Source organism: Pelodiscus sinensis, chromosome 20 (assembly GCF_052426305.1).
Source record: "Pelodiscus sinensis isolate ZL-2025 chromosome 20, ASM5242630v1, whole genome shotgun sequence".
NCBI classification, from domain to species: Eukaryota; Metazoa; Chordata; order Testudines; family Trionychidae; genus Pelodiscus; species Pelodiscus sinensis.
The window spans coordinates 177,527-195,184 of NC_143071.1; positions in this window are offsets into that span (position 1 = coordinate 177,527).

Genomic DNA, 17,658 nt, shown 5'->3' on the forward strand with positions numbered 1-17,658 from the left:
GGTGCCAGGGCGCGGGGCATGGCGGGATGCTACGCCAGGGATGGCCTGGCTCTGGGGGCAGGGGGAAGGCCCAGGGCTGGAGCGAAGTCTTGCCCCTCTGGGCTGTTGAGCACTGGGGGACGGCGGCCAGGGACGGCTTTAGGAAGTGCAGGGCCCAATTCGAACGGTTTTGGCCGGCCCCTCGCCACCACCCAGGATTTTTTGTTAAGCAAAAACAAAAACAAGACACAACAAGCCACAACCACACACGAATATCACACCAGAAGTAGATCTGATCAAAATGTATATCGATAGAGTTGAACCTTAAAAAAATCTCATCCTTTACTGTGCCAAATTTTACCCAAAATTAAATCAGTTGCCTTAAGTGTAGGTCAAATATTTTCAATTGCAAACTCCAATTTTTTCAATAAAGTTTAAAGTTTGATTTTTAAAAAGTTACCAGAGACCATTGCAGTTTTCTGTTACATTGATTTACTTTTTAAATAGCAAAAATGGAGTCTTTGTTAAGAAAGTGTCAGTTCTATGGTCAAATTCCAGTCCTCAGGGATTTCAGCACCAATGATTTCACTAGGTACATAAGAATGGCCGTACTGGGTCAGACCAAAGGTCCATCTAGCCCAGTATCCTGTCTGCCGACAGTGGCCAGCACCAGGTGCCCCACAGAGGGTGGACAGAAGACAATGATCAAGCAATTTGTCTCCTGCCATCTCTCTCCAGCCTCTGACAAACAGAGGCCAAGGACACCATTTTATCCGCTGGCTAATAGCCTTTTATGGATCTAACCTCCATGAAATTATCTAGCTTCTCTTTAAACTCTATTATAGTCCTAGCCTTCACAGCCTCCTCTGGCAAGGAGTTCCACAGGTTGACTACACGCTGTGTGAAGAAGAACTTCCTTTTATTAGTTTTAAAACTGCTCCCCATTAATTTCATTTGGTGTCCTCTAGTTCTTCTATTTAGGGAACTAATGAATAACTTTTCTTTATTCGCCCTCTCCACACCACTCATGATTTTATAGACCTCTATCACATCCCCCCTCAGTCGCCTCTTTTCTAAACTGAAAAGTCCCAGTCGCTTTAACCTCTCCTCATATGGAACCTGTTCCAAACCCCTAATCATTTTAGTTGCCCTTTTCTGAACCCTTTCCAAGGCCAAAATATCTTTTTTGAGGTGAGAAGACCACATCTGTACACAGTATTCAAGATGTGGGCGTACCATAGTTTTATACAGGGGCAGTAAGATATTCTGGGTCTTATTTTCTATCCCTTTCCTAATAATTCCTAGCATCCTATTTGCCTTTTTGACCGCCACTGCACACTGTGTGGAAGTTTTCAGAGAACTGTCCACAATAACTCCAAGATCTCTTTCCTGATTTGTCGTAGCCAAATTAGCCCCCATCATACTGTACGTATAGTTGGGGTTATTTTTCCCAATGTGCATTACTTTACACTTATCCACAGCTCTGCCTGTCTACCTGTCCCTGCATGCGGAACTGGAAGCATTTCCGAGAATGCCACCATAGAGCTCCTGGATTTCAGTCTCCTTCCTAGCAGCCTAAATTTGGCCTCCAGGACATCTCTCCTACCCTTTCCTATGTCATTGGTACCTACATGTACCACGACCACCAGCTCCTCCCCAGCACTACACATAAGTCTGTCTAGATGCCTCGAGAGATCTGCAACCTTCGCACCAGGCAGGCAAGTGACCATACGGTTCAACATCCTCTGGGAGGAGGGTCCCAATTACGGGATGGTTTCCCTCTGCTCCCATTGAATGCTATGTTCCCTTGAGACTTTCATCCTCCTTAAGAGCACTGGGGCTCTCAGACTGAAGGTGGGACAGTACTACAGTGTCCCGGAAAGTCTCATCAACATAGCTCTCTACCTCCCTTAGCTCCTCCAGTTCAGCCACCCTGGCCTCCAAAGCCCGAACTCTGTCTTTGAGGGTCAGGAGCTCCTTGCAACGGGTGCACACATAAGCCACCCACCCACAGGGCAGGTAATCATACATGTTACACTCGACGCAATAAACAGGATAGCCCCCACTCTGCTGCTGGGCTTCTGTCTCCATTTTTCTAATGAATAAGCTTAAGTGTAAACTGGGATTCTTTTTAAATCTCTGTAATATAGATTATTCTAAGAGTTATGTCTTAAAGAAGGTCAGAAGTCACTAGTGCCCTCTAACCTCCCTCTCCAAAATCTCCTGTTCGCAAGCTCCCTGGTCGCTGAGTCACAGGCTTATATAGCTCTGGTAGCCCCTCCCCCTGACTGAGGCTCAGCCAATTAACAGAGGCTTCTAGATTTCAAACCTTTTAGAAGCTCCCTCAAACAAACAATCAATCAAACAAACCAACCATCAAACAAACCAACCAACCAAACACAAGCTCAGCACACAGCAAATAACTCCCCCACACACAAACACACACTCCAGATAGCCACTTACCACAAGAGTCCCATTTTTACTCCTCTTTTACCTGGAGAACTCCCTCTCCAAACTCTCCTGTTAGCTGTTCCTGTTCGCAAGGTCTTTAACCTTCTAATCATACAGTATGGATAACAACATTTCATTCTCCCAGCTTCAAGTCTTAAGTGAATTTCAACCCAAAGAGCCAAAATTGATCACCTTGACACAGCAAGTGTGTCTACTGATCTCTGTGGCAAAGCAGGTTGTCTATATAAATAAGGTCTGCTCTTGAAGCCTTTTCCTACAGTTGATTAGCAGATGGCAGTAGATAGCTCATTCAGACCACTGGCTGATGATAGTTAGTCACCCTGACCAGTCATTAACCAGAGTCATGGACTCACCCTACTCTCCATTGTCTCTATGATTCTCTGATGACCTGTGACAAAAAAGGAGGGTAGAAAGGGAAACTGAAGAGGAAGACCTCTCTAAATTCACCAATCAAAGAATAGTATTGCCAACCCCAAAATCACAAGGAACGCCTACACAAAGTTATGAGAATGGTCTACAAATCATAAGATTTTTAAAAAATAAAACATGTTGGATTTTTATTGGCCTTTTGCTTCTTGAGTATTTAGGGTTCATGTTGTAAAGCTTTCCTCCTTAGCTGTAAGGCCCAGAAGTAGAGAGAACTTTTTTAAAATGAAAGCTGAGAATCCTACATGATCAGTTGACTCCAGGCCCTTAGAAAAACATAGTGGCTATGTCTAGACTGGTATGATTTTCAGCAAATGCATTTAACGGAAAAGTTTTCCATTAAAAGCATTTGCGGAAAAGAGTGTCTAGATTGGTATGGACGCTTTTCCACAAAAGCACTTTTTGCGGAAAAGTGTCCGTGCCAATATAGACGTGGTTTTGCGCAAGAAAGCCCCAATCGCCATTTTCGCGATCAGGACTTTTTTGTGCAAAACAATACCACGTTGTCTACACTGGCCCTCTTGCGCAAAAGCATTTGTGCAAGAGGTCTTTTGCCTGAACGGGAGCAGCATAGCATTTTGGCAAGAAGCACTGATTTCAGACAGTAGGAAGTCAGTGTTCTTGTGGAAATTCAAGCGGCCAGTGTAGCCAGCTGGCAAGTTTTTCCGCAAAAGCAAATGCTTTTGCGGAAAAACTTGCCAGTCTAGACGCAGCCCAAATGTTTTGAGACTCATGGTAAAACAATGGAGGAATTCTTGTGAGCCCATGCTTTGCCCACAGTATAAATAAATAAAAAAAAAAATCATTATCTTCTCCATTAAACATCCTAATGAGATACTGCAAATGGTGAACTGAGTTCAACAGCTCCTGATATGAACAGGTATCAACCTAGTTTTTCATATTTGAGATGGGTTACCAGGAATCATACATGACAATATGAAATCTTTCCACTCTCAAGTCAGCATATTCACAAAGCACCTATAATTTTGATCCATGCATTTATTGGATAGTGAAAGAGAAAGGAAGGGAATTAGTGTAGATAAATGTTCAAATTTAAAAAAAAAAAAAGCCTGAAGGAATTAGGACTAGGCTCCTACATCTCACGTTCAGAACTGACTAGGACAATTATGACCAGATTTTCAAAGGTGTGTAAAGATCAGATAGATATCTTTAAAGATCTGAGTTGGCAACTGTCTCTTTAGGCGCTTAATTACCTTTGAAAATCTGAGCTTAGATTTCCAAGTCCAATTTTCAAAAATGATTTTAGTCACTCAAGTGCTTTTGAAAATTTTAACTGGGGGCCCAAAGAGACAAAAATAGACAAAAGCAGGAGATATGGGATTCCTTTTAAAAACGTGTGACATCTATTTTTAACTAAATTTTATATTATTTTTCTCCAAGGGGCAACTGACCCCTCCGGCCCCCTCACTACACCACTGCCCCCCCACCTCCTGCAGATCTATCATCTTATGCATGTGCAAGATCTGTAAGAGCTGTCCCATGAATCTGCTGTTTGTGTCTGTGACGCCTGCTTCTGGGTGGTGTCTCAATGCTGCCACATTCACCTCCAAAGAGGGGGCTTCCCAAAGCAGGCCCTTGCTGCAGACCCCCAAGGCATCCACAGGTCCAGTCTCCTTTCAATGGGCCCACTTCCCAGGGCTCATTGATCTTGGATCTGGCTTCCATCCCCTCTCCAACCTTTGCAACTGCCCAGAGGTGCTCACCTTCCGCCTTATACATTCCCACCTCATTCACCCCTCAGGGACAGTCTCTGCCTCACTTGTCCTAGGAACTATTTTACCAAGACGTAACACAAAGTCTCCATGTAAAAGGACTCACTACAAAGCTAAAAACTTCAATGAGAGAATGATTAATACAGAGATGTGTCTACATCTGCTGCAGGGAGACACCTCTGCCTGCCTCCACCCCTCTCCCCCAGAGTCTACAGCCCCATTGCAAAGCGGGGAAGGGGAAGGAAAAAGGCTGAGGCCCATCAACAGGACTGAAGCTGTCATGAGCAAGCCATGCTCAGGAGCCATTCTCCTGTCCCATTGCTGGTGCAGTGTTGCTTCAGGCACGCTGAAATGCAGGGTGGGCTGGACAGCTGTTTAACACCCGCACAAGGTTTCAGGCAGGGGGCAGTGCGGGCTGCCTTCCTGCAGAGCCCCCATCAGAACTACTGTGCCCTCCTGGCTTAGGAAAAGAATAAACAGGAGGATTGGAAATTAACCCACCCAGTCTCATGTCCCCTAGGCAAGGAATGAGCCATCTACATTAGGCTCCAGCTAGAGTATCATGTCCAGTTCTGGGTGCCACATTTCAGGAAACGTGGAGAAACTGGAGAAAGTCCAGAGAAGATCAACACAAATGATGAAAGGTCTAGAGAACATGAGATATGAGGCAAGGCTGAAGGAATTGGCCTTGTTTACCTTGGAAAAGAGAAGACTGAAAAGGGACATGAGAGCAGCTTTCAAGTATCTAAAAGAGTATCATAAGGAAGAGGAAGAAAAATTGTTCTGCTTGGCCTCTGAGGTTAGGATGAGAAGCAATGGGCTTAAATTTCAGCATGGGAGATTTAGGTTGGACATTAGGAAAAACTTCCTGCCTGTCAGGGTGGTTAAACACTGGAATAAATTGCCTAGGGAGATTGTGGAATCTCCATCACTGGCGATATTTAAAACGAGGTTAGACAGACACCCCTGTCAGGGATGAGCTAAGGCAACTCAATTTTGGAAGCCCCAGGGGCCACACTGATACTTACAGAACATGCTGAGGGCCTCAACCTAAGTGTGGTTGCACATGCAAGCAAATATATACAAACAGCTTCTCTCACACTGACAGGCATGAATACAAAGATTAAGGCAAGACTACAACACACAGGCCCCATTTAAGTCAGTTCTGCTGATATTAATAAAATGCAACAGTTACCTGATTTCTACTCATGTGGCAGCACTTTTCATGAGCAATGACAGTCCAAGAATTTAACTACTAAAACACATATCAACAGAAGATCATTACACTGACTACTTTTTTGTTTTGGCTCCCACTTGCCGGCCATGTGTTGAGCTCCACTTAAACCTAAACTGCACCGCAGGGCGCAAACAAAATGGCCGTGGGCAGCATACAACGTTATTAATAAATATTTTATAAACTTTTACCTTTTCTCTCTGCTGCCATGTCTCCTCTCCTTGCTCCATCATCTCCCCTGGTGCCTGCTGCCCCCGAACTCCTCACCCTCCTCTGCTGTCCTGACTCCTGCCCTTCTCACTGCCCTCAGCCCTCTTGCAACCTGCCCCCCTCCACTAGCTGTTCTCTCCCCCCTGTGCCCACTCCTGCAGTAGCCCCACTCTGATCATGTGAGCTACCCATCCTCATTCCCTCTCCTAACACCTCCCTCTGCACACCTGCCCTGCCTCTCTCCTCTGCTTATGGTCCCTCCCCTGCAGGTATCTGCCCTTCTGCTTCATTCCAGAATCCCCTGGCACCTGCACCTTCCCTTAGCCCTGCACTAGTTATCTAGCCCTGATCTAGTTATCTTACCCATTACAAAGATAGCTTCCCCAATTATCACCTCTAATATCATTAGCTCACAGACATTCACCTTCTCCCCCCACCCCCCCATTCCCCTTCTGTTCTGAAATTTGATTTGTCCTTTTCATATGTGTTCATTTTTTAAAATTGTATCCTTTGGTATATATGGTTGTGACTATTTTCTTCCACTATTTGATCTGAGGAAGTGGGTTTGGCCCACGAAAGCTCGTCACCTAATAAACCATCTTGTTAGTCTTTAAAGTGCTACATAGTCCTGTATTTTGCTTCAGCTACACCAGACTAACACGGCTACATTTCTATTACTATGGGATAAGAGAGAGGGTCCTGTCCTGCACTGGCAACTGGATAAAATCTGAGGAAGTGTGTTTTGTCCACAAAAGCTCATGATACTATAAATATATTCTTGTTAGTCTCTAAGGTGCTACAGAATCACTTGTTTTGGTGTTGGTTTTGGTTAAAAGACAACCACAGGGCTGGCCACCGGGAAAATGGTGAGCCTGTGTTTTGGTGTCCATGAGCCTTGTGGGCATAGCACCACCCATTTCCCCTGACACCCATGGGCTCCCCAACCCCTTCATCTCTCTCCTGTGCTCCTTTTGCCACTAAGCTCTGCACAGTGCCCCCTTCATGCCAACTCCTGCACTTTCCTCCCTTCAGTACCCCCAGCCCAGTGCTTCCTGCCACATTGTCCCCCACTCAGTATCCTCCATCCCCTTTGCCCAGCAACATCCGTGCTCTGTTGCCCCTCACCCTCTAGCTATGTCATTCTGGGCATGGACCCAGTTTTCCTAGATCTGGGTAGGAATGGTCAGTTTTCAGAATGGAGAGAGGTAACTAGTGGTGTCCCTCAATAGTCCGTGCTCGGACCAAACCTATTCAACATACAGCCGGTCCCCGAGTTGCGAACGGTCGACTTACGACTGTTCGCAGTTACGACCGAAGCTGTCGTAAATTGCAGACCCCAAGTTATGAACACGATCTGCGCTTACGAACAGTGTGGTTGCGTGTAACTCTATGGGGTCTGACTTACGAACAAATCGAGTTACAACCAATTGCTTGTTCCGTAACCAGTTTGTAAGTTGGAGAAAGGCTGTATTCATAAATGATCAGAAGGAAACACATACAATCATGGAATCCTAGCACTGGAAGGGACCTCGAGAGATAATTAAGTCCAGTTCCCTGCCTTCATGGTAGAACCAAGCACCCTCTAGATCAGTGGTGTCCAACCTTTTTACACCCAAGATCACTTTTTAAATCTCTGAACAAGCAAAGATCTACTGCCCCATCCTTCCCCCAAGACTCCCCACCCCTTCCTTGAAGCCCCGCCCTCTCTATTCTCCTCCTCTCCATCACTTGCTATCCCCAGCCCTTATACACTCTACACTGCCACTTTTTTTCCAATTCTTATGTACGAAGAGGGTTTTTTCCCAACATTTGGCCTGTCTAGACTGGACCAAATGTTAGAAAACCCCCTTCTTTTGGAATCCCCCTTATTCTTCATGGAATGAGGAATATAGTGGTTACCGAAAGATCATGTGTGCTCTTCCACTAAAGAAAGCAGAACAAATACATGCCGGGATGCGTAAGAGTTTTTCCAGTATATCTCTGGAATCCTGGAAAAATTCCCGCAGTCTAGCCGTACCCTCACTGGGTTGAGACAGGATGTGTGGGCTTTGGGGTGGGAATGAGGGATTTGGGTGTGGAAAGCCCCTGCATGCGCCTCCCCCTCCCGCAGTGCAGGGAAGCCCCCTCACGCGCCTCCTCCGAGGCCAATTCCCCTTCCTGCAGAGGAGGGAAACCCCAGTGCGCGCCTCCTCTGGGTCCCCTCCCCCTGCAAGTTCTGGCATGCCACAGACCTGAGGGAAGGGAGCAGCCAGCGCACTTCCAGAACTCCAGGAGTGGTGTGCAGCTGCAGGACTTCCATCCACCCTGCAGGAAGCCGACACTACCTCCATTTTCGCAGGAGGTAGGTAGTGGGGATTCTCGGGGGTGGGGCGAAATGGGGGGAGGCCCCCGAACGCTTCGCGATTGACTGGTGGGTGACCATGGCTCTAGATCATCCCTGATAGATGATCCTGTCCTTTGTAGGTGACAAATCTGAGGACTAGTCACAGATTGAAGCATCATTAGAGGAGGTTTTGGAATTAATTGATAAACTTAACAGTAACAAGTTACCGGGACCAGAGGGCATTCACCCAAGAGTTCTGAAAGAACTCAAATGTGAAATTGCGGAACTATTAACTATGGTTTATAACCTATCCTTTAAATCAGCTTCTGTATCCAATGACTGGAAGATAGCTAATCTAACGCCAATATTTAAAAAGGGCTCTTGAGGTGATCCCGGCAATTACAGACCGGTAAGTCTAATGTCAGTACCGGGAAAATTAGTTGAAACAATAGTAAAGAATAAAATTGTTAGACACATAGAAGAACATAATTTGTTGGGCAAAAGTCAACATGGTTTCTGTAAAGAGAAATCATGTCTTACTAATCTATTAGAGGTCTTTGAAGGGGTCTGTGATGGGGCGCCGGTTCCTACTGCCCGGGAACCAAGGACGCCCCGCACTCTGGAGCCCGCAATGGGCAAAAGGGAAGCCGGAGATGCAGCTGCCCGCGGGCAGCATCCTGGGTCACGTGCCCCACGTGTACAGGGCTAGCTGGGACCTCCCCGGGTGATCTCATCAGCGGGCGCCTGGGCACGGGGGGCGGGACCATGGAAGGCAGGCCCTTCAAAAGACGCCCGGGAGAGCAGAGAAGGGAGGACGCTCCGGCTGGGAGAAAGGAGCCCGGTATGGAGGGAGCTGCGATCAACGGCCGGCGAGACGGAGCAGCGGATCACTGAGGAGGCAAGCTCGGTGAGGAGGAGGAAGTGACCCAGGATGGGGACGGCAGGCAGTGGCAGCGCCTTAACCGCATCCCGAGGGTTGGTGAGTTACGGGGGAAGCCCCACCAACCAGGCAGCGAGCCAGCACTGCTGCCTTTAGGGTCCTCGGTTGGGACTTGGAGTGAGGGTGGGCCCAAGTCCCCCTCCTCCCTTGCGGGCACCATATAGCCCTCAGGAAGACCAAGACTGTGGAGGCTCTGCATCGGGCCTCAGACCTTTTCGCTTCGGGCAGGACTAAGCTGGAGGAGCACATTAGGGACCCCGGTGGTGGGAGAGAGGACAAAAACGGGAGACAGGGGCGGGTAGCCCCGATGATGACAAGGCTGTTGGCCTGAGGGGCAACCTGGCCCGTGACAGGGTCAACAAACATGTGGACAAGGGGGATCCAGTGTACTTAGGTTTCCAGAAAGCCTTTGACAAGGTCCCTCTGTGACGTAGTGGGGGTAATTGCTGGGCTGTGGTGACCCCTGCTGTCTGGAGCAAGACCCAGCAGGGAAAACCTCGCTAGGCAGAGATAAGGCCAAACTGGTTGAACCAGTGGCCAGACACCCCCCATGGAGAGGAACAAAGGAAGGTGGAATGCTGCCCTGACTGCGGGGGCAGGGCTGGAGGGGAATTTAGTTAGACTGTGGAAGAGCATGGAGGAGAGCCTAGGGGAAGGGGCTGGAGTTTAGGGGCCCAGTCTCCCCCATCTCAAGGGGGCCTGAGGCATCCTAGCCCAGTTCCTGTAACCAGATTACATCTGTGCTGCGCTGTGCTGGAGGAGCAATAAACCACCCTCAATTCCACTGGCTGGTGCAGTCTGTTTGTGCCATTTCGGGGTGCAGGAGACGGGGAACCCCCAACGCGCCGTCACACCCTCACCAAAGGCTCTTATGTAAATTAAGTTGTCATGGGATAAGAGGAAAGATCCTTTCATGGACTGAGAACTGGTTAAAAGACAGGAAACAAAGCGTAGGACTAAATGGTAAATTTTCAGAATGGAGAAGGGTAACTAGTGGTGTCCCCCAAGGGTCAGTCCTAGGACCAATCCTATTCAACTTATTCATAAACAATCTGGAGGAAGGGGTAAACAGTGAGGTGGCAAAGTTTGCAGATGATACTAAACTGTTCAAGGTAGTTAAGATCAAAGCAGACTGTGGAGAACTACAAAAAGATCTCACCAAACTAATTGACTGGTCAACAAAATGGCAAATGAAATTTAATGTGGATAAATGTATGATAAAAGTGTCAATGCCAGCGGTGATAAACCTAGTGACATACAGTGCTAGGGTTGCCAGATGGTTTAACCAAAAATACCGAACCACCTCCCCCCCGCCTCCCTTCCTCCCCCCAAAAAAACAGGGGAAAAAATTCTGTTGAGGAAAAAAAGGGGGAGACCAAAGTTATTGAGAAAAAAAAAGGGACCCCGAGAGTTGGAGAGTTGTTAAGCAAAAAAATTTTTTTAAAAGCATGGCCCCTTTAAGAAAGGCCAGCGGCTGCCCACCGTCTTGACTCCCTGCACCGGACCGGACAGTTCCCCTGCGGAACCCGGTAAACACCCAGTATTTTTGCCTCCTGGCCGAGAAATAATCAGAAAATACTGGACATTTTAGGTGTCAGGTATTTTCTAAATTTTACCATACAGGAGGCAAAAATACCAGACTGTCCAGTTCAATAGTGAGCACCTGGCAACCCTATGCACTGCAGATTCTCACACTATTCACAGCAAGAGATCCCCAGTCTGTGCAGTGATGATGCCAGTCCCATCCTAGCCCACCTGCTGTCAGTGTAGTTCTCCTAGCTGCCCTCCCTCCTTCACCAAGGGCCACCACCTGCCACAAAACAGCAAACGAGAAACCTTGTGGGTAAAACCAAGCCCTGGTTTTATGGGCTGCTCTCTCCAAAGTGCATTGGCTGTAGCAAAGCATGTAATTAGTCTCAACAAACTTCCTTCCCTCACCTCCAGATTATAGTAAAGGGAGGGTTGGAAACTATTTCACATCTTGCCACTCACATGCTAATTAATCTCTAACTCTTGTTGCAGTGTATTCAAGCACTTCAGCACCTCACCAATTCAATGAACACTGAACCTACTTTTATCCACACACTAGCACATCAACACCTCAGAGGGCAAACAAATATTTTCTGTGAACAAGGTGCATTCACTGATAGTCTTGCTTATTCAACCTGTTTACAGTAAAAGCGAGGCCCAAAACAACATTATTGAGTTTCTATCCTATTTATTCCACATTCTGCTAACAACAGCCAGTTTATATCCATTGCTTTTGTCTCCACGTTGTAACTTCGCTTTCGTTTGTGTTATTATTACTGTGACACAGGAGAACCTGTAGCTTCAAAACTTGTCACAAAACTTTGTCTTTCCAATCCCCACCCACAAGCCTGAGCATGGGACAAAGCAGACAAGAAGAGGCAGGTACAGCTTCCCCTGTTTTCTGACTTGCTTAAACTGATACAAGGCAACTCCTATAATTCACTGCTTAGTCCATGAGTGAAGAACCTGCTTAGTTGAGGGGATGCGGTCCCTGGCTTGCCTGGATCTGACCCCGAGGGTTGGGACTCTCCCAAGCATTGGGGAGCCTGTGCTGGCACTCAAGTCCACCCGCCTGGCATTTCCCCTGTGGCACACAAAATCTACTAGCCTTGTGTCCCCCCCCCCGCCAGGCTCCGGTACTTAGATCTACCTATTGTGGTTTCTCTGCTGCAGTGTATCAACATGAGGAACTTTCCCATCGATGCCCCTTGCACTTCTAACTGAAGCCAGGTCTACACTTCTGAATTAAGATATGCAACTCCAGCTATATTAATTATGTAGCTGAAGTCAATGTCTTTGCTAGACCAGCTAAATCGAATTCCGGAAGATTAATCACAAGCGTCAATCTTCCCTGTAGTGAAGACATGGCCTGAGGTAGTGTACTGGTGTTGATGGGAGAGCAGTTAGCAGGCAATTATGTCTATTCTAGACTTGACAAATCAACTCTTGCGGGATCGCTCGTTGCCCCATCCACCCAGCGAGTAGTGAAGACAAGCCCTAGCAGGTACACCCCAAGTTGGAACTTGAAAAGAACCAAAATAACTGGTTAGGACACAAAGAAAGAACAAATGTGATACTTAACCTAAAAAAGGGTAAGGAATTAACTTATAGGATAATAAGTTGAGATCATTGATATACTAAGTTAGAGGGAAAAAGACACCAGAATATCAGAAATGCATCAAACATAGCAGCGTCAGTGTAACATGGTGTAAAAGTGGCATTCCAGGAGAACGGGATGTTGTCCTTGGAGGGTGCTAGGCTGATGGCCACTGGTGATGATGGGGAAAGTGATGAGGAAAATGACAGCTAACACTTCAGGCTGTTCTGCAGGAGATGGTAAAAGTATATGGATGTGCAAAGGTATGTTCTGTAGTTTCTCTATCTATCTTACTGAGCTGGAGGGGAGGGGTTGTGACCCAAGTCCCCTGAAAGCAGCTCAGCAGGTCAGCAATGCAGCTGCTAAATGAGCCTCACCCTGAGGCTTAAACAAAATACAGGACTATGTAGAACTTTAAAGACTAACAAGATGGTTTATTAGGTGATGAGCTTTCGTGGGCCAGACCCACTTCCTCAGATCAAATAGTGGAAGAAAACAGTCACAACCATATATACCAAAGGATACAATTAAAAAATGAACACATATGAAAAGGACAAATCACATTTCAGAACAGAAGGGGGATGCGGGGGGGGGGGGGGAAGGAAGGTAAATGTCTGTGAGTTAATGATATTAGAGGTGGGGAAAGGTAGATGTCTGTGAGCTAATGGTATTAGAGGTGATAATTGGGGAAGCTATCTTGGTAATGGGTAAGGTAGTTGGGGTCTTTGTTTAGCCCCCCTGAGGCTTAAGGTTGTCATGCAAGGAGCTTCCTGGCTAGGGAGGGGCACTCCTGCAGCAGCAGAAGCTCCCTGCTCCAGACAAGGAGCATGCTGGTAGGGAAGGGAACATAAGGAGGGAGGGAGGGAGTAAGTATGTAGCTGGGACGGGAGGGTGCCACAGGGGAAAGGAGTTTTGGAGTGTGCAGTAAGCACATGTCTGAGAGATGAGAGGTTAGATTAGCTATCTGATTACAGTAGTTGCATTTGCCTGCAGCTTCCTGTGAGGAAACCAAGCACTCTCCTCTAGCTTCCATGGGGTAGGTGGGAGAAATGGGGAGGGTGCTAGCATCTGTGCACTGAGGTAGGGGCAGAGGGGAGTTTGTTTAGGGTATCTTAACTTGCTTCTATCTGGGCTGCAGGCAGCAAGAGTCAAACTCTGTCTGTGTCAGCCCAGCAGCCCTAGCTGGGCTGCAGACATAGGACTCTCTCCTGTGCTGAGGCAAGCTGTATGGGGTGGTGACAGAATTTCAGGTGGGTTAAAAGCTTTTAAGCTGCTTTTAAATACTGGAAAAAAGGCCTAGTTAATGATATTAGCATGATTACAATTCAAACAACGTTTACATAGGTGTTAATTAATGGCTTAAGGGAAGAAAGGAAAGGATTCTTTTAAACAGAATTGTTTGAGGTGCAGATATCTGCAAACTTTGATCTTAATGATTTTTTAAATCCTGTGTAACTAGTTAATTAATCGGGGATAGGCAACCTTTTCAAACCAAAGAGCCAAACTACATCAAAATTCAGAAGAAGTCAACAAAGAGCTGTATAAGAATGACCATTTGCATGACTGAAAATATACAATTTAATATTATTGATAATTGACATAGTGACTAATAATAGCATAAATGAAACATACTCACAGACTTTATTTAATGGAATTTCTGCTGCAGCATCTTTTCACACTTTTTTGATGTTTACATCATAACTGGTCAAATCCAGCTTCATGCACGCATTCAGGCTGTCTTCTGTCAATCTCATAGCAGGAGGCTGGTGATATGGGGGTGCAGGAGTCTGGGTTGGAGTGTATGAGGGGCTCAGGGCAGGAGATTGGGGCATGTGTGTGTGTTATGGCAGGGGACTAGGGATGGAGGATGCATGAGTTTGGGGATGTGGAGGAATGAGGGGCTCAGGGCCAGGGGTTCAGGTGTATGATGGACTCAGGGTTGGTGTATGGGGGGGTTCAGGAGTGTTATGACACTGCAGCCCAATGGGGGTTGGGCCCCAATTAGGGGCTTGTTGTCCAGGCTTAATTTTTAATAAAGTAAAATATATCTAACACAAAAGGTTTCAATATTTTCTTTATGACAGGACTGGGAAACCTTTTTTGGGTCAGGGGCCATTGACCCACAGAAAAATCAGTCGGGGACAACACAAGTGAGAAGCAAAACAAAACAAAAAAACCTCCAAAAACCCCCAACTCTCACTGATGTAACCCCCAGATGAAACTTCTTACCCCCCAGGTGCTTGAGCCCCATAGTGGGGGAGGGCAGGGAGGACTGAGGTTCAAAGGCCTCAGACCAGATTTACTCTTCTGGCGTTCCAGGGTTAGTGGATTTTGTGGGGCCCCCGGCCTCCAGTTTGGGGCCAAAGATGAAGGGTTAAGTGTGTGGGACAGGGATGCCAGTGAATGGGATAGGGATGGGAGTGCAGGATCTAGGTGGGAGATGGAGTGTAGGAGGGGGTAAAAGTGTGAGGCCTGGCCAGGGGCAAGGGGTGCCTGGCCGGGGGCAGAGGGCATTCTGGCCAGGGGGCTGGGAGTAGGGGGTATTTTGATCAGGGGGTGTCTGGCCAGAAGGCAGAGGGGGATTTTGGCCAGAGGGCAGATTTCGGCCAGGGAGGATTTTAGCCAGGGGACAGTGGGAAGGGGAGGATTTTGGTCAGGGGACGGAGGGCAGGGGTGTCTAGTCAGAGAGCAGGTGGGATTTTGGCCTGTAGGTAGAGGGGGTCTGATCAAGGGCAGAGGGCATGTGACCTGGGGGAAGAGGCCAGGGGGGATTTTGGCCTTGGGGCAGAGGGCAGGCGGTGTCTGGCCAGGGGGTTGTGGGGAGTTTGGGTAGAGGACAGGGTGTGTCTGGCTATTGGGCAGGGGGCAAGCGGTCTGGCCAAGGGGGCTGATCGATGGGGTGAGGGTCTAGGTATAAGGGGGTAGCGGGCACTTACTTGTTTTCACTGTGTAACGCACCTCCCACTGCTCCCATTCCCCTGCAGTAAGCCTCCAGCAAGGAGGGGAATAAAAATAGCAGTGCATGGTGAGCCATCTTTGGCTACTTTTTCCCCACACACACATGGGGGGGGGGGGAAATGCTGTCATGCTGAGCCATTTTTAGCTCTGCTTGTTCACTGCACTTTGGATCCAGTAGAAAGGCTTAGCGCTTTCTTCCCCCACACCTTCCTGTGGGAGAAAAATCAAATAACTCCAGTTGTGTGTAAGGGGGGCCCTGTGGAGGAAATCAAAACTCTCTAAAAGAAAACTGCTGTAAGGGTTAAAAGTTTTCCAAGCCTCTCTCTCTATAACAGAGAGAAATCATCTTAACTCTAATCAAGACCCTTACAATGCCTCCTATCTCAACCTCCTGGAGACTCCTAGTCTGTCACAATTTGTCATGTAAACTCTTATCTTTGTCACAGTTTGCCTTCTAAATTCCTCACTCAGGTTATCATGTGCCTTTGTACTGTAAAACTGACTTCTAGCACACCTGGGCTACGTCTACATTGGCCCCTATTACGGAATAGGGATGCAAATGTAGCACTTGGGAAGAGGCAAATCCGCAGGGGATTTAAATATCCCCCGCGGCATTTGCATTAACATGGCTGCCGCTTTTTTCCGGCTTGTAGATAAGCCGGAGAAAAGCGCCAGTCTGGACGCGATCCTCCAGAAAATATGCTCTTTTCCGGAGGATCTCTTATTCCTACTTGAATGCTTATAAATGCTTGGTAGAGATCCTGAAGCTTCTGGTCTCTGTCAGTGAGATTAGAGCAGATGCAGTTGTATCGAAGGGCTTGGCTATAGACGATGGATCGTATGGTGTGTTCTGGATGGGACACCACACTCTACAGAAAACCCACTGACTCATACAGTTACCTACATGCTTCCAGCTCCCATCCAGCACACACCATACGATCCATCATCTATAGCCAAGCCCTTCGATACAACCGCATCTGCTCTAATCCCACTGACAGAGACCAGAAGCTTCAGGATCTCTACCAAGCATTTATAAATCTCAACTACCCACCCGGAGAAATAAAAAAGCAAATTGAAAGAGCCAGACGAATACCTAGAAACCATCTACTTCAAGACAGACCCAAGAAAACCAACAATAGAACACCACTTGTCATCACCTACAGCCCCCAACTTAAACCTGTCCAACACATTATCAATAAACTACTGCCTATACTGGAACAGGATACCATACTCCAAGAGGCTCTGGGAGACAGACCCATAGTCTCCTATAGACAACCACCTAACCTCAAGATGATTCTTACCAACAACCACAGGACATACCACACTAATACCAACCCTGGTACCTTCCCTTGCAACAAACCCCGTTGCCAGCTTTGTCCACATATTCACTCTGCTGATACCATTATTGGACCTAACCGAGTGAGTTATAAGATCAAGAACACATATTCCTGCGCACCCAGAAATATAATTTATGCTATCATGTGCCGACAGTGTCCATCTGCGATGTACATTGGACAAACGTCTCAGACACTTCGCCAAAGGATTAATGCCCACAAAACAGATATCAGACAAGATCACAAAGAAAAAACTATTTCTCGCCATTTCAACCAGAAAGGACACTGTCTCAACCACCTGCATTCTGCTACAAAGACCTTTTACATCTGCACTTGAAAGGGAATCCTCTGAACTGTCATTCATGTTAAAATTCGACACTCTCCGGGGTGGATTGAACAAAGACCCCAACTACCTTACCCATTACCAAGATAGCGTCCCCAATTATCACCTCTAATACCATTAGCTCACAGACATCTAACTTTCCCCATCTCTAATATCATTAACTCACAGACACTTACCTTCCTTCCTCTTCCCCCCCCCCCCCCGCTTCCTCCTTCTGTTCTGAAATGTGATTTGTCCTTTTCATATGTGTTCATTTTTTTAATTGTATCCTTTGGTATATATGGTTGTGACTATTTTCTTCCACTATTTGATCTGAGGAAGTGGGTCTGGCCCACGAAAGCTCATCATCTAATAAACCATCTTGTTAGTCTTTAAAGTGCTACATAGTCCTGCATTTTGCTTCAGCTACACCAGACTAACATGGCTACATTTCTATTACTAATCAACAACTAAACTGTCTGAACATACTGTATAAAGGATCCCTGAAACTGTCTCTCAGGGCTGCTGCTGCTTTCACACTTGTAGCTGGCAGTCTGCATGCATGCATAATAAAATTTTCCTTTTAGACCTCTCTCCTGC